Genomic DNA, 18,363 nt, shown 5'->3' with positions numbered 1-18,363 from the left:
TTATTGTTTGCCCTAAGTTCAAAATGTACATTTACAGCTAATATAAACCCACTTTCAAATAATATTATGTCACTTCATGGGTAGTGCAAATACATGATAACTAAATTTTCCTTCCTTCCTCTTTCCCATCTCTTATAATACTGTTCTCATTCATTTCACTTACTGTCAGCGCCCAATACAGTTGACCCTTGAACAACACGGACTTGAACTGTATGCGTCCACTTATATGTGGAGTTTTTTCAATAAATACACATATGCACTGTAAATATATTTTCTTCCTTATGATTCTTAATAACGTTTTCCTTTCCCTAGCTTACATCATTGAAGGAATACAGTATACAATACATACAGCATACCAAATACACGTCAGTTGAATGTGTATGTTATGAGTAAGGATTCCGGTCAACAATAGACTATTAGTAGTTAAGTTCTGGGGAAGCCAGAAGCTGTGTATGGATTTTTAACTGTGTCGGGGGTCAACACCCTAGCCCCCACAATTTTCCAAGGGTCAACTCTGCACTGTTACTACTGTTACTTTAAACCAACAAAAATCTATTACCTCAAATGAGAGTAATAAAAATAAACGCTTTTATTTGACCTTAATTTGTTATTTCTCTGATGCTTTCCCTTTGTTTGTGTAGACCTGGGCTTCTGATCTCTGTCATTTCCTTCTTCATGAGGAGCTTGTCTTGACATTTCTTGCAGGACAGCTCTGCTGGTCATGAATTCTCACCATTTTTGCTTTTCATAGAAAGTCGTTGTTTCTCCTTTACACTGGAAGGATAAATTTCACTGGATATAGAATTTGAGGTTGGTGGTTGTTTTCTTTCAAAACTTTTAAATATTTACTTCACTTCCTTCTTGTTTGCATGGTTTCTGACGAGAAGTCCATGTAACTCCTGCCCTTGTTTTTTATAGGTAATGTGGGACGTCTGGTTTTTCTGACTTCTTTCAGGATTTTTGCTTGTCTTTGGTTTTCTGCAGTTTGAATATGATAGGCCTCAGTTTAATTTTGTTTTTGGCTGTTTGTACTGCTTGGTATTCTCTGAGCTTCCTGGAGTTTTTTTGTTTTGTTTTGTTTTTTAATTCTTGGACATTATTTCTTCAAAGATTTCTTTTGCTCCATTCTCTTTCTCCTGTTGGAATTCCAATTACGTGTAAATCCTTTGAAATTGGGCTACAATTTTGGAGTATTCTGTTCTGGGTTTTCAGATTCTTTTTTCCTCTTTGCATTTCAGTTTTGGGCATTTCAGTTGCCATATCTTCAAGCTCACTGATTCTTTCCTTGGTTTTGTCCAGTCTACTGATGAGTCTGTCAAAGGCATTCATTTCTGTTACAGTGTTTTGTTTTGTTTTAATTTCTAGCATTTCCCTTTGATTCTCAGAGTTTCTATCTCTCTGCTTACATTACCCATCTGTTCTTGCTTTTGTCTACTTCTTTCATTAGCACTTTTAACATGTTAATCATAGTTATGTTAAATTCCTAGTCTAGAAACATTATGCTGTACACCAGAAATTGACACATTGTAACTGACTATACTTCAATTTTAAAAAATACAATAAATTCCCAGTTTAATAATTTCAAAATCCATGTCATATCTGAGTTTGATGTTTACACTGTCTCTTCAGGCTGTGTTTTTTCTTGCCTTGGAAACCTTTGTTGAAATCTAGGCATGATGTATCAGGTATTAGGATCTGAGGTAATAGGCCTTTGGTGTGAGATTTTATGTTAATCTTGCTAGGAGTAAGCTGCACTTCATGTTTTATATATATATATTTTTTTTATATATATGTGTGTTTTATTTATATTTTTATCTTAATTGTATATACTTTTCTAGTTAGACCATAACGCACACAATTCTCAAGGTGTTGCTTGCCTGAAGGCTGGACTCGAGGTCGGGGACTCAGAAGGCAGCGACATCGTCACAGTGTCCAGTGTCATAAATAGTCCTGACAGTGCTGTAGAACTGACCAGACCCAGGGAGTGGGTGCGAGTTCTCTGATGCTAGTGTGTCAATCAGCTGCAATGCAGAAATGGCCCTAGAGTTTCCTCTTTGCCGGCATGGACGCCCGTGTCCATGGTCCGGGGGCTCTGAGGTTTCAGAGTATGCGAGGCAACAGACTTGTATTGGGAGGTTGCTCGATGAGAAGAAGAGAGGAGCTAAGGGACGTGGGCAGCCTGGAGAGAGGCCTCCAGCAGCGGCTTGGCTCACCGAGCACATGTGATGGCCTGGTAGGAGCCATTTGCTGAGCAAGGCTTTCGGGCACCAGACGCAGGCCCATCCCTCAGGGGCCGCAGAGACATGTTGGTGGGGGACCAGCATGTACACAGAGACCACAGAAAGTGTGGGCAGTCAGCCTCGGGACACAGGAAGCATCCCTAACCCGCCCCAGGGTCAGGAGGGGCCCGATGTAGCCTCTCGGGACAAGCTGGCCGTCTCCTTGACACTTTCCTCGTTTGAATGAGTTACTCATTCTCATTACCCCAGGCAAATTCCCCTTCCCGTTTCCGGCCTCTGAGTGCTCTTTTTCTACACTCCAGGCCGCCAGTATCACACAAGAAGTGCCACCATCCTGGTAAGACTAGGTCACAGGATCCTTGTGGACGAGCCAGAGGAAGGAGGCTGGGGCCCAAGGTGCAGCAGGTGACTGCATCCAGAGGCTGCTGAGAGGATTCAGGCTTTCCTGGAGTTCTGTGCCCGAGAGCGCTCAAGCGTGCAGGGCAAGGGGGCAGTAGGACGTGTTAGGCACTGAGTCTCCAACGACCGTCCTTGAAACTTTGCCACAGGAGAAGTGGTTGAAGGAACTGGGGGTGTTTGTCTTGGAGAAAGCAAGACATGATTTCTGTCTTCAAGTATTTGAGGGGGTGTCATATGAAGGAGGAAGTAAACTTACTTAGGATAGTCCCAGAAGGCACAGTTTGGACCAAAAGAGGAAAGTTACCAAAAGGCAGATTTTAACTTAATAGGGAGAAATGAGTAAAACCTATGAACAGCCTGTTAAATCTATATATATAAAAATATGAATACATACACATACTAAACATACGGAAAAAATTCAGCCTCCTGCTAAGCAGAACTGCAACTTTAAATAATTTGATATCATCTCCTCTTGCCTACTAAATGGCAAAAATGAAGAAGACAAAATACACAGTGTTGTTAAGTTTCAGAAAAATTGATACTTTTATGTTCTGCTGGTGGGAATACAGATAGTACAAACATGCAGAGTAATTTGGGAGTATATATTAAATGCCTTAAAGTGTGCATTCCTTAATGTATGTACAGGATTTGTACTTCTGGGAATTTAGTCTAAGAAATTAATCAGAAATGTGAAGGTGTTGTATGATTAAACATTATTTATAACTGTGAAAACCTTGAATTATTCTAAATTTCAGTGGTAAAGAATTGGCTAAAAATAGCATGAAACCTCTATGATACTGGACAACCAAATATCTTTCAAAAGATATTTAAGGATGAAGCAAAATGCTAAGAAGTGTTAAAAAAGAACGGCAGGTTTTGCAACATAAACATCATGATCCCAGTTTTATTTTTAAATTATAAATGAATAGTGTGTCTATGCACTGAAAAAATGTATATAGAATATTAACATTATTTCTGTGTAGTAGATTATTGGTTACTTTTTTCTTCTCCACTCACTCTTGCTTTTTTCAAATTTTTACATGACTTTCATAATTGGAGAAAATGACATTTTTAGGCAATCAATCTGAATTTCCTAAGCAGTGTTCCAGGCAATGGGATTGAGCAGTTTGTGGTGAATTCAGAAATTATGTCATTTTGTTTGCTGGTTGGTTTTCTTTTGTTGTTGTATTTAGCCGTTGTGTTTCTATAAAGATAGACGTTCTGGGAAGCAAGCTTGTATCCACACATGACAATTGTATCATGCTGCCAGCATACTCAGCTAATGTACCTTGTTCTGTGGCTGTTAATACTCTGTTTCCTGGTTGATAATTCCGTTCTTCTCACATATAACACACTATTTTGCACTCACGGTTCGATGTCTCAAGACCAAGTGCATGCTTCATTTTCTCAGCCCGGTGCTTAGCTCAGACTCGGCACATAGAATGTATTTCATGCAAACTGGATGGATGGGTGGGAGAAAGAAAAAAAGGAAGGGATCTTGCCTAGACAAAAGAAATAATTGGCCTAAGATTTTTTTTCTTTTTAAAGAAGAAAAATACTTATCACAAAATCTTGTGCTGCATCCTCCTTTAAGGGTGCCTGCTTCACTTTTTCTTGGGCTCCTTACAAGCCGCCACGTGTGGCTGGGCCACACTGAGGGGAGGGGAGTGACCATCTGTGTAAGAGGTGTCTTCAGACAGGACTGGGTAGTCATCCTGGGCTGTTGTGGGGGTGTGTGGATCACGGCACAGTAGAAGCAGGTGGTCTGGGGTTATGGGGCCAGCACGAGCTGCTCCTTCTGGCGTAAAGCTTCAGGGTCCGCCTCAGGCTTGGCCTTCCACGGAAGCAGTGCGGTGATCCGCCACCGGCTCAGGGTGTGTCTCTCTCTGCCAGAATCTCGTCGGTGCCCTCTGCCTCATACTTGGTGGCATGGCTGTCACTGACCCCCTCAGCCAGGGTCCACTGCTCCTCCTGACCCACAGCCTTCACCAGGGCAGCCACCTTGTCTCCAGGTTTGGCCACATAGTCCCCAGAAGCCGGAATGGCCCCACAGAGGGGTGGGAGCTTGTCTCCAGGCTTCCCGATGCATGGTGCGGGGTAGGCATGGCCGACAGCTGCAGCAAGTCATCCGTGCGCCCCTGTGCCTGGTCTTGTGAGTGCTCAGATCAGATCTGGCACTGAGAGTGTATTTTATACAGGATGGATGGCTGGATGGATGGCAGAAAGGAAAGAAGGAAGGGGTCTTGCCTGGACAAAAGAATGGTTGACCTAAGTGGGTGGGTATGTGAAAGAATTTCTTGCCAGAATTTCCAAAGATGTTTATAGAATCCACTTTCCCGGAAATCTTTTGAGATGGTAGAGACAGTCATCTGGCCTAGATGAGGTGGCTGAAATGAGGTTGTTGGCACTCCTCTGCAATAAGGTCATGGAATTGGAGCATTGGAACAGCAACTCACTTAATGCTTGAATGGTGCCTCGTAAATGTTCACGAGGAATGCAGTCCCTGCTTGCTCGTGGGCTCGAGCTCCTTAATTGTAAACAATGAAGTTGGTTAGGAAGTATGAAGAGTGTAAGTATGAAGATTGCTAAAAATATCTACAGGCGACCTTAGGAATCTCTAAAGGTGAGCAGAAGCGGTAGACTTTGTGCGGTAAACAAAGGCCTCGTAAACAATTCTTTGACAGCCCACTCGCAACACGTCTGCTTATTGCTGAACCAATTAATTGTGCCTTCAAAGTTCTCCCTGGTGCCTGCTGACTCCACATTAAACATAAACATTGCAATAAATTCTGCTGTGTTCCAGAGGCCTTTTCTGTTACACGGTGGCCTCCCCAGTCATCCTCCCGGCATTTTATACTATGTAGGTTTCATTTAAAACAGTTGAGTTTCCAAGTTCCTTTGTCAAATCCTTCTGCCTAAAGAAGCACTCTGTGTAGTAAAGAAGAAATTACCACGGGGGAAGAAGAAACCACCCATGATGGGTTGCATTTTACGTTTTGTGAGGTATGTTCAGAGTCTGAGGGAAACTTTGAAATTCTGAAGATGTTCATTGCCTCCACCCCATTGTCATCGCCCCGGCACCTTGCACTTGGCGGACTGGCATTCAGCTTTGAGCCAGAAGCCACTTCTATTACAGAGTCCTCTTTTCCAGTAATCATCATCTGATGTGTTTGGTTCATCACCAAACAATCCATGGAAAATCTCCGATTAACTGGCAGTGTGTCTGCACAGGAGAGCCAAGGTCTGCCCCAGCAGGGGGGTCGGGTCGCCTCCCTCCGGGACCATCCTGGTCAGGAAGAGGCTCAGTTCTTGGCGCCCTCGTGTGCCTTCTCATCGGTGAGGCTGGTGCTTTCCATCGCTGAGCCGCTAGACTTTCAGTAAGCCTCGGCCGCAGCATGCCAGAGGCCTGAGTTTATTTTGGGGTTTTGGCTAGAACCTGCGGTGGTCAGGCCAGTGTTGTCACTTCACCAGACAGCACATCTCTGCCACGAGCTCGTCTGCAACAGCCCTGTACTTCTTGCAGTTTGATTGTTGAACGTCGTGTATTTGTTTTTTCCTTCATTTGAAAAGTCTCCAAAAGCTGCTTGTCTGTGTTGAAGCCATCCCCCCGCAGGGCAATGGCTGGATCCTGGCTCTCTCCAGCCCTCAGCCCGTCTGTCCTCCCAGGTTGCCTGGGCACATCAGGACACGGTCTCCTGCTCAGGACCTCGCTTTGACGTACTGGTCAGACGTCAAAGCCACGAGCTTAGCTTGTAAGATGGAGGATGACGTTTGACAATGTCTTCTGTCCTCCTCGTTCTCAGGCAGCGCAAGGCCACTCTTTTGTTTCCTTCGATGAACTCTTTCTGAGCACCTGCCGTAGGCCAGGTCCTGTGCTAGGTCCTGGGGATCCTTGGGTGAATCTGATAGGTAGTTCCTGCCCCTAAGGCGCTCGCAGTGAAGCGGAGGCGCGGTCATTGCAAAGCCCTGGGGCGAGGGCCACGGCAGAGGCACTTGGAGTGACAGCACGTGGGAGGGGTTCCATCTGCTGAGACTGCCAAGGCTCTCCCTCCAAAGCCTAACGTTTGAGATGAAACACAAACGTGAAGGTGAGGTAGGAGTCTGCTAGTTTTAAAGATGCCTTGCAGGCATAGGGAGTCGTGTGGCTGAGGGCAAGTATGATGATGATCAGAATTTGTGTTTGCAAGCGCGCTCTCCATGCGAGACACGATGACAGGCCCTTTCACGTGCTTTGCGCTTCGGTTTTCACAACAACTCTAGGGAGGTCCAGGCACTGTTATCTCCATTCTGCAGATGCCACGCCGGAGGATCAGAGTAGTGACTTAATCCGCTCAGCTGACAGTAAGCAGTGGGGTTGGGTTGTGAATCCGGGCCTTCCTGATGCTCTGACCATGCTACTCCACTTTCTCAAAGTGGGAGCGAGATGCAGCACTGGGAACCGAGTGTAATTCCCTGTGGCTGGTGGGGAGGGTGGCTGGGTCGGGGGGCAGTCAGATCCTGGCGGTGAGGCCTTGGGTGCTAAGCCTGGGAGTTTGGACCCTTCTCCACTCTCTGTGGAGAGTCACTGAAAGCCGCAGAAGGTTTTAAAGATCATTCTGGAAGTTGGATTGAAGTGAGAGGAGGGAGAGGGATAGGCCTGAAGGCAGGGGGACCAGGGAAGGCCAACCCCGGGAGAACCTGTGAGGCTGGAGTTACGGCAGTGGCTGTGCAAGTGGAGAGGAGCGTGGAGAGTCTGCAGGTGGTGGGGAGAGGGGACATGATGGGGCAGAGCAGGCCGCGGGCTGGGCGGTGCCGGGCACTCGGCTGAGGGTAGGGAGCCTGCGGTTCACCCCCCGAGGAGACCGGCTCCTGAGTCAGTGTGTAAACGTTCCACTGGATTGTCTCCCCTTGCCCTGCCAATTAATGTGGAGATCATCTGGGGCTTTTTTTAAAATAATTTTTTGTTTGTTTTATTTATTTAATTTATTGGGGGGGGAGGAAATTAGGCTTATTTATGCATTTATTTTAGTGGAGTTACTGGGGATTGAATCCAGGTCCTTGTGCATGCTAAGCACACACTCTACCCCTGAGCTACACCCCTCCACAGTCTGGGGCTTTAGATCCATAATTTAGATTTTAGATATAACGTCATTATGATTTCATATTATCTACCTAACTTTCAAGAAATAAGCTTGCCATTTGCAGTGAGGTCCGGGGCTCTGTTACCAACAGCTGGTCAGCCTCAGTGGTTTCCTTGCTCACCTCACCTGGCTTCTAGACCACGCTCCTGCCATATTTTATTTCTGGTCTCAGGGCCAGGATGAGCTTTTAAATAATTTCAAAAAGGGTGAGTGGGGGCTACATGTCACAGCTCCTTGAACATTTGAGAGGTTCTTCCTGTTAACTCTACTGCATGGAGCGTTCTCGGGCCCCGGGAGTCTCACTCAGAGCCGTCACCCGCAGGCAGCAGCGTTGTAGAGAAGTCTGGGTCCGGCCAGCCTGTTACTTTTCGAGGCAGGCTGCTTTTCTTCTGTCCCATTATGACACTTGCAGTTTGTTTTGAGTTTATCCTTGGAATTCAAAACTTTCACTCAGGTATCTCTCATGTAGGTCGGTTTGCACTGACTTTATTTGGTGCTGGGGGGACCGTTTCAGCTTGCAGACTTAAGCCTGTCTTCACCGTGGGGAAATTTGTCTAGATTTTTCCACATTGCTGCTGCGTCTCAGCCCGCTCTGTTCACACCTGGAAGTTCCGTGTCCATTTCCTGGATCTGCTCTCCCTACCACGAAAGAGTTTTGCTCATCATATCAATTTCTTTATCCTTTTCTTCCAGATTCTTGGAGAATTTCTCAATCACAGTCTTCTGTTCACGATTCCCATTTAATGGTTTAATAATCTGGCAATTGTACTTTTCATCTGGACTCGATGCTTGCTGAATTAAGGCTGTGCCTTTTTTATAAATCATTTTCCTCTTGAGTCACACTGAGTAGTTGAATTTAGATTTTTTTTTCCTCTTTTTTTTTAATAAGAAAGTCTTTTTTCTTTAGTGGGAACAGTTGCAGATTCTTTAACTCAGTCTTCTCTTTTTCATGGGCTTGTGACTCTTCCCGGGTGGCTCCCCTTAGAGAGGTCGCTGTGTGGTTGCCCACTGTTGAGAGTTGGGAAAGTTTCCGTCATTGATCATCTGGATTCTAGTAAGATCTTTCCGGCCCTGACAAGGGCAGAAGAAGAATGTTTAGCTTCACTGTTACCTAACCAAGTGTTCACTTTTCTGTATCTGAGGGCCAGCCGTGGGGTGGGGAGATGGCTGAAGTGACAAGCAGCCCCAGTGGGACACACTGGCGTTCGGCCACCATGCTGCCTCCTGGGAGGCATGAGGTCAAGAGTTGCTCCCTTGAGACTTGCCCTCATTCTGTGCCAACATCAGGGCCAATTAGCCCTAAGCTTGTCGGTTGGAGCTGCTGGGAGCCTTGCCGCACACACCCTTGTCCTTCACGTGCAGGGAGGGCGTTGTGGCTTAGTGAGCTCCTCTCTCAGGCCCACCTTGCCCAGACAGTACCTCAAAAGTTTCTCACCGTCGCTTCCGTTAAGGTCACCCTCCCGGGTTTCTGATGCGGATGTATGTGCTTCTCCTGCCTCAGACTCGGGTCATCCCCAGAGTGATTTGGGAGGGACAGGTAGTCTGAGGCTCGGTGGTCTCAGTTTGCTCTTCTGAGCCAAAAGCACCGGTTGTGCTTCGAAGCCCTGCTTTGTGAAGTGGGGGATCCAGCTCTTCAGGGTCACCAGCAGGAACCCTGAAATGCAAAATGCCTGCAGGTCAGCATTTCCCAAAGTATATGCTGAGATCACAGTCCTCAGAGATACACCATGAGAAGAGGATTCCCTGGTCAGTAATCTGGGAACCTTTGCACTCTGAACCCCTCCCAGAGACTAATGCTCCAGAGTCGCATCTTCCCTGAGAAGGTCTACAGTGATGAAACCTCTTTATCTTTGTTTAAACTATGTTTCCCAAATGTATTTGGCCAAGGAATCATTTTTTTCTCCAAAACGTATTAATATTCCTCCGAGAATACTTTCGAAACGTGCTGTGTACAAGTGGCCTGAATTGCTCACAGCACAAGGTAGCTGTTTTTCCCCTCTGCATTTGGCAGAATGCAAAAATACGTCTCAATTCACATGTGAAGATGTGAGTCCCAAGGCAGACTCCACCCAACGTTCTTGAAAAACAGTCCAACTTTCCATGAGTATTTGCACAGGGTTAATGCAACCCGTGGTAAGAAATGAAGAAGCCTTTCCGGCCAGAGCTTCATCTCAGACAGCAGTTTGCAGTTCCCATTTCACTTGTGTGTTGTTTATATTACGCAAGATTTATTTGGACCTGGCATTAGTGGAGAGTGTTTCCAAAGGAAAGGTAATTTAACGTAGGGCAAAATGGGCTTGTGAAACCAATTAGGAAATCATTAAAATCTGTTAAAATGGCTGGAATTATCCTGTTCCTTTTAAAAAACACTTTGATAAAGGTTGCAGTTCCTGCCAGGAAGCATTCCCTCCTGACACCGTTCCTCCCGGCCCTGGCAGCCAGCCCTGGCCGCGTGCCCTTCCTCAAAGCAGTGTGTTCTTTTCTCTGTTGTAACACTAACCACATGGCATTGTGATCATCTGGTTCTGTTTCCCCCACCAGCTGGTGAACTCCTTGAGAGTAGGAGCTGGCCTCATGCACACTAAAGCCCTAGTCTGTAGCACAGTGTCGGGCACTTAGTAGGTGCTCAGAAAGTGTGTCAATGTTGACTGATCTCACGGCCAAACTCTGATCTGATGTTTGGACCCAGAATGTAGGAGTCAAAGAGAACCTTGAGTGTCACCCTGAGCCAGCCCCACCTCTCTAAAGAGGGAGACTCAGAAACCCTGCAAGGTTCTGCATCTCGGCTGACCCCAGCATCTGTCCCCTGCCCTCGACCACAGCCTAGACGCTGCGTGGGAAACTTGCAGCCAGGCAGAACTCGGCTAACCACAAGAGGCCAGCTCAGAAATGGGATGATGCCACGTCTTCTGACCAGTGCCAGGGAGGCGTTTTCAGCGTCACAGTGAAAACAAGAGCGAGACGGATTGCACCCCACGTGCCAGGGACTGTGCTAAATGCTTGACGTGTACTTTCCCATCTGATGCCCACAGCAGCCCCTTAGAGGAGCGACCGTGACTGTCCCTGGTTCACTGACCGGGTAACTGCATCATCCTCATTTCCTGAAGCTGAGAGAGCCCTAAGGCTTTGTGGAATCGGGTGCGGGAGTCAGGGCTCACTGGAGCCCTTAGTCACTGTCAGGCCGCCCTGTTCCCATGGACTTCTCCTCGGTGTCGGCTCCAGGCACCATGACCATTTTCCCTTTAAAGCATTCTTTCCTGGAACCAGTTTTACCACTCAGTGACTCACTGTGAGGCCTTCAGAGTGACACCTATGTCCCTGACGTCCAAAGTCTTGTCACCACCTTTTCAAAAAAAAGAAAGTGTGCGCCTTCCTGAATCGAGAGGTAGCCTACAGTGCTCAGCTGATGTGCTTGGGAAAATTCTCTCCTAAGGATGCAAGTGCCTTCTTTGCTGCACGTGCTGTGGCTGTGGGCCACTTTCTGAAAGACCCCCATGGGGGCCGGTGTGATGCAGGAGGACAGGAGGGAGAGCTCGGCCAACCTGTAGCAGAAAGTTCTTTTGTTCTTCTATCAAAAACATTTGCCCTTCGTATCCTGCATCCTTTCCTCACTATCCAGATTCTTACTTGGATGAGCTGCACCAAAACAGATTCTTTATTGCTAATTGAATTTCATTTCTAGTGATGGGTTTGTTCAAGTGATCAGTTTCTTCTTAGTTCATTCTTGGTTGACTGCATGGTTCCAGAAACTTGTCCATCTCCTCTAGGTTATCCATTTTGTTTCCATATAGTTTTTCATAGTATTCTCATATGGTATTCTGTATTTCTATGTAATTTGTTGTACAAAACAGATTCTTCGATGTGCTTTCAAGGGAATCAATTTCGTGGATGGAATGAATGGCCCTGAAATTGGTGACCATTAGGTAGCTTTTGAGGTTTTTTGAAAAAGGGATTGAAGTATGGTCAAGGCTGTGCTTTGGCAAGGTGAAAGTAGCCAGAGGTAGACCACGGTCAGGGAGAGGAAAGGGTGGCAGGAGTAGATGCTGGGAGAAAGACCATCGAGCACCAGTAACGGGAGGGTCATGTGAAGGCAGCATCAGGAGAGGGGACCGGGGGTCCATGACTAGGGGCAGTTGGAGAAAGGAGCAGCCTCTCCTGGGGAGGCGGTCACAGTCAGGGAGGCACCTGGAAGCAGCCAGATCAGAGTCTGCAAGCGGCAGACAACCAAGGGTGCCTGTCTTCAGCTGCAGAGCACAGTTCCCAAGGACTGAGTAGAAGGAACTTACTTGGGAACTGAGTAGTTTGAGAAAGGTGAGCAAGGGCAGGTGAAGGCTGATCTTCATGGGGGAAGAATATGGAGCAGCAAGTAGCAAGACACTGATGCTGGTGAGAGGTGACAGCAGAACACAGGTGCAGAGGCTACTGCGGGATGGTGAGTGATGCTGTGGTGCGCGATGAGTTGGCAGAATTTTAAGTCATGGAGGAGCGACTGGTGCCAGCCAGCCCCCAGCGTGCCCAGGACAGAAGTATTGTGATGGGAAGCTGGAGTAACAGTGTAGCCCCAGAGCAGAGATGGGTCACAGGTGGACGGCTGGACACAGCCCTACTTTCTAGGTGCTGGTTCTGCACTGGTGAGGAATTCTAGCTTCTAGAAACTGGAAATGGGGGCAAAGCCAGCCAGTGGAACCTGTCTTGTCTCTCAACTTTTTATAATTGAAAGCTTAAAATAGCAGTGAAACGCCACAGCTAAGCCATGGAGAGGATGAGAGGCTCAGTGTTCTTTTGCTTCTCTTGGAAAATAGCCCATAGATTTCCAATGAAATCCCCCCTCCTCTGCCAGGGGAGATACCACGGACTCATGGTGTCACAGTGGGTCAGGCCCTGGGTGGGGGGCTCAGGGCTCACTCCTCTCTTTACCCACAGTGAGACCAAGGTCTAGAGAGGGGCGGCTGCTCTGCCCCTTAATTCCTGTCTCCTGACGTCCCCTGCACCTCAGCGTGGCTTTATTGTTGCAGCCCCTTAGCTAACTATTTACAGATTATGATTTACTGGAAGTGAAGCTCTATCTTCTGAGTCCAAGTTTACACAGAAAATACTCATTTACAACTTTCCCTTTAAGCCAAAGAAGATGCATGTTAATTTTCATGATTTAATGGCGGTTACTTTGGAAAGAAATGACACATCTCTGCCAGATGTTTTAGAATTAAACTTCTGCCACCATTCTGCTCTTTCTTCAATTTAGTAATCAAGGACAGCGTTCTAGAGTCTGAGTTTCAGTGCACCGTGCTCATAGTTCTGGTATTGTTGGAGAAGGAGGTGCCACCTGGGAAAATTTCCCAGGTATGTGAAGCCCACATTTTTAAGTAGCAAAACACCACGTCCCAGCCTTTTTTTCTATCACCTTTTTATTATTATTACTATAAAAATCCCATCTTTATTAAAGAAAGTTAGATCTATAACATCTTGGAAAATAAAGCAAAATTCACCTGTACACCTGTTTATCAAAAATTTTAATAAGCTATGAAGTAAAAAGTAAGTCTCCCTTTTAACCCCAGTTCCACCCCCAAGAGCCAGGTGATAACACCCCAGTGCTTCTTATTCTAGACACTCTTCTATATGTTAAAAAAAAAGTTGTACATATGTTTTATTACACAGCCTGTTTTTTGTTAGCTTTTCATGGATGTCATAAATGTTTCCAAGTTAGTATATATAGTGCTACTTCATTCTTTTATGCAGCTGTGTAATATTCCATTAGCTGTTCTCCAAATGAGAACATTAGGATTGTTTTCAGCTTGGGGCTCTTGCAGAGGACACCACAGTGGACGTCCTTGCACACAATTCTTCGGCCGTGAATGCTGGTTTTTCTGCAGGGCAGTCTCAGGAGTGGGAGAGGATGCTACAAGTACAGTCCAATCAACATCACCAAATTACCCTGCGAGGCAGGACGTGAGTGTGTCTGTTTTCCCACACCCCTGCCAACTCTGGGTATTTTCACTCTTTTGTAAGTTTGGCCAATCTGGTAGTTTGCATCAGGGAAATTACATATTTTAAATTGGATTTTCTCCATTAGTGACGTTGAGCGTCTTTCCTGGGTGTGTTTACTATTTGTATGTCACTGTGAGTTGCTTGTTCAGGGTATGTGCCCATTTCCCTGCGGGGTAATTTGTGCTTTTCTCATTTGCTTATCGAAGGTCTTTACAATATTGTGAATATTAATCTGTTGTCTATTATAGGTCGCAAATAACTTTCTTCTGGTCAGTGGTTTATCTTCTAATTTTGTTTGCATTATCTTTCATCGCATGGAATTTTTGTCTGCTTAAATGAGAAATGAGGGACCCAGAACACGGCTCATCCTTCCCTGATGACTCAGGGCTGGCATGACAAAGGTCCAGGGCTGGACAGGAATTGAGAGGACCATTCGAAGATGTCCGCAGGGCTGTTCAGCCCACGGCTGCCCCCGCTGCGGCCGCTGTTTTGTTGGGTGTCTGTTAGGGTTGCTGCTTGTTTCCTTTTATGCTCTGTAGGGGTTCGCTGTCCTCAGACTCCCCTGCTGGCCGCTGACCCTTGTTTCTCTCCACATGCCTGTTTTTATACCGTCCCATCCTGTCACAAATCGCTGTTTCTCATCCTTCATGGCCTAGACAACCGAACAGCGTGACTCGTCAGTGTCGTGGGTGAAAGGAAATAAAATAGCCTGGGGACTGGGGAGTGGCAGCCTTCCCCTAGAGCGCAGCGCCTGGCTGTGGTGCGTGGCCTCCGAGACATCTGCGAGGGCTGCACAGAGACCATGTTCTGGTTAGCAGACACTGATAAACAGATGACTTCCAGACGGAAGAGGTGCTCTTTGTAGGCTTTTCTCTTACATGAGGAACCAGTACTTGGAGCCTCTGCCCTGACTGCATGGGACTCAGCGCCTTGATGCTATGTAAGATGTAACTGTGCCAGACTTGTGAAGGCACCACCCTCCTCTCTCCTGCCCCCAGCACCATCCCCGGAGACATCTTTCCCCGGACCCTGCCGGTCCCACCAAACAGACACACCCAATTCTAATGACTCCCTCTCCACAAAGCCTTCACCAGCTTCCACCAACAACTTCCCAGCCAAGTGATTTGTGTCACGTTGTGCTTTCTATCGTAGTGTTTTTGCATCTACCTGTCTGCCCTGCTTACCCACGAACCTAGAAGGCAAGGACCAGATCATACATGCTTGTGTATTGTTTAAGCTACTGAACGCAGGGCTTAGAGCATCGGGGGGGCTGGTGAGTGTTTTGTGACTACATTTCTCTTTGTATCTGTGACTTATGCACCTGCGGTACCTACCCAGAAGGTACCCAGATTTACCAATAGCACTGTTTAAAGTTTTTACTTAATTGTTACTATTGAAAGAATTTATACAACTCTATAATAAAACACTAAGTTAAGAAACGGAGACCGCAAATAGGTTTTATTTTATGACTCATGTTGATGAACTGTTTTGTATCTTCCTCAGTAATTAGTGGGGGACACGCTGTGATCAATTAAGGACTCTCGTCATGGGTACAGGAGGGGGCCCTCACAGTTCACGTGCTGTATTTGTGTCATGGCCAACTTACTGGAAAAGCCAAGTGTGAACACAGAGTATTCACAGAGGTGTTATGGTTTGAATCGTGTCCCCCTGCAGAATATATGTGCTGAAGCCCTAACCCCCAGAATTTCAGAATGTGACCGCATTTGGAAAGAGTCTTGGCAGATGTAATTAGGTTAAAAGAGGTAGTGTGGGCCCCTGATCCAGTATGACTGGTGTCTTATAAAAGGGTAAACCAGCTGCAGTGTTTGCACAAAGGACCCTCTCCTGGCTAATTTCTGGAGAACAGTGGAAACAGACTATTTTGTAAGTAACAACCATGGCCCCATTCCATATCAGGACTTAGGGGATGTGGCCAGAAGGGTGTTTACAGGAAAGCTGTGGCTTGAAATGCTTTTCTTATTAAATGTGGGAAAACCAGAAATTTAACTTATGAATTAAGAATTTAACTTAGGCAAATAGAACTTATTTAATTTATGAGCCTAGAAAAAGAATAAGAAAATACCATGAGCCAACTATAAGGATAGGATTAATGAAAAAATTAAAATGAGAAACATTAAGTTAAAAAACAAAAATGTTATCGTATTGAAAAATAGTTATTCATCAATACTGGTCAAAAAGAAAACCTCTGACAAGTCTAATTCTCATTTTAAAAAAAAAAGAAAGAAAACTAATGCATGTTAAGAGTGAAGAGATTTATCAGAACAAGTTTAAAAACTTACAAACATAATGTGCATGATTTAGATTTATACGTGTTAAAATCTTTGGGAAGAAAGCTAATTTCTGGGGAAAGTGAATCAAAGAAAGATTTTTTTTTTTTCTAAATGAGGCAAGAAATTGAAAAAAGCTGACAGGAAACTATATTCAGTATCTGGTAGTAATCCATAATGAAAAAGCGTATGAAAAGAAATATGTGTGTGTATATGTATGACTGAAACATTATGCTGTACACCAGACATTGACACAACATTGTGTATACTACAATTAAAAATATATAAATCAATAAAATTAAAAAGTAAAGAAAAAGCTGACAGAGCACTGCTCTCCCAGTGGTGCTGGGGCTAGAGGTTTTATGGGCAAATTATTTAAACACAGAGCATAGGAAGAGATAGCAAGTGTACTGCTTTGTTTCTTAAAGTTCACACGGCTTTGGTACAAAACCTGACAGGCATTTCAAAAAAGAAAACTATAAACCCAGTGTCATTTATGAATATGCAGATGCTAAATACAGCGTTAGCAAGGCAAATTAATAGTTCTACACATGCATATGAATTACAAGACTACTTGAGTGGTTTAACATTAGGAAATCTGCTAATATAATTAAAGGAGGAAAGCTAATTAATTTTAGTTCTTATTTTTTTTAGTAAAGAAATGTCTTTGTAAACCAATAATAGAAATATACTTCCTTAACGTAGACAAAACAAATATCTGAAACCAATAATCAGTACCTCACAGAATGGTGAAATATTAGAAGGGTTCTAATTAAAACGAGGACTATGAGAGAAATGCTCGCTGTCACCGCTATAAACCAGCATTGTTTTGGAATCTCTACTCCAGGCAATAAAATAAGAAAAGGAAATAAAGCATAATTACTTGAAAGGAAGAAAAGAAAGAAAAGGAAGATAGAATTAACATTAATTGTGATGATATGCTTACCTGAAAAAACAAATCCAATCTACTGAAAATCTTTTAGAAAATTGAGTACAAAGCCATTTAGGAAATACCAAAAAAAAATCAGTAACACATTAAAAGATACAATATGAAAAATACTCATGTACAAAAATAGCAACAATTTAAAATACATGTTAATAATATTAACATGAAATATATAAGATTTCTTTACTTAAACTACAAAATAATACTGAGGGATATGAATGTAGCTAATATATGAATTATATATGAATATGGCTAAGCAGAGAGCTGTGTATTCTTTGATATGAAGACTTAGTATTACAAAGAAAATTTTCAGTTTTTTCTGAACCAGTCTATGATACCGTTTCAACAATTGTCCCAATGGGATTTCTTTTACATGAAAATTAATTCTGAAGTTCATTTGGTCAAATTAATATAAAAGTAGCTAATAAAATTTTGATTAACAGAGTACTGGGAAGTAATTACCTTACCATATGTGAAAATATTCTTTAAAGCCTAAGTAATTAAGATGTGATAAATGAATTTTACAAATCAAATTATTGAACAAACACGAAAGACCTAAAACAGGCCGAAGACACGAGAGGCCCTTAGAGATGTGGTCTGTGAGGAAGAAGGCGTTTTCAGTTAATGGGACAGAAAAAAATTAGTACGTAGCTTGAGGACAACTGGCTAACCACTTGGAAAAACATGAAGTAGAGAATATCAAGGACAAATTGCAGATTCATTAAAGGTAAATATGAAACTGTAAAAATGCTGCATGGAAATATAGGTGAATATTTTACATGTTCTGAGGCGAGAGGTTGTGCTTTTCACAGAATGACCCCCAAAGGCAAAAACCACAGAGTAAAAACGACAGTTTTGATTATCTTTACTTTAATAATACCCTCTATAAAAATAAATAAATAAAATACTTTAAAGCAAACAAAAAATAATTTATGAACACTTTACTCTTAAAAAGAGTTACTCATGAGACACATACATATTAATATATGATGAGCATTTAAAAATTAATGAAGAGAAAAACCCAAGACAGATCTTTTATATGATAAGAGCATGTACAGGCTGTCCAAAAAAGAGCAAGTGGAAAACGAATACATGCTCAAATAAGGTCAAAGGAAAGCAAATATAACCCATAGTGAAGTGCCACGTGTATTCTCTGAGCTAGCCATTTCACTCCCAGGGCTTTTATGCTAAATAAGTCACTGATACACTCAAAGATTTTATCTAGAAGGATGCATACAATTATATTTCTCATATGAGTGAAAAAACTGAAAAAAGCTAAATGCACACGAATCAGAGATATAAGGTCTAACGCCGTCTATCGAGGTGTGCGTGAACAAATCGGTGAGTGGGGACATGGATCAGTGGGTTAAATCTTCTAGCACTCT

General features: G+C 44.1%; 1 protein-coding gene and 1 pseudogene across 9 annotated transcripts in view; one reads left to right on the top strand and one right to left on the bottom strand.

The window, feature by feature from the left end:
- ARNT2 (aryl hydrocarbon receptor nuclear translocator 2) overlaps positions 1-18,363 on the top strand; it is a 163,878-nt gene that overhangs the window by 98,150 nt on the left and 47,365 nt on the right. The window lies entirely within an intron of this gene.
- LOC102530032 (SAGA-associated factor 29 pseudogene) lies at positions 4,244-10,994 on the bottom strand (annotated as a pseudogene).

Source organism: Vicugna pacos, chromosome 27 (genome assembly GCF_048564905.1).
Source record: "Vicugna pacos chromosome 27, VicPac4, whole genome shotgun sequence".
Classification (NCBI taxonomy): domain Eukaryota; kingdom Metazoa; phylum Chordata; class Mammalia; order Artiodactyla; family Camelidae; genus Vicugna; species Vicugna pacos.
The sequence above is the reverse complement of the archived record's forward strand: the minus strand, read 5'-3'. Positions and strand labels throughout refer to the sequence as shown.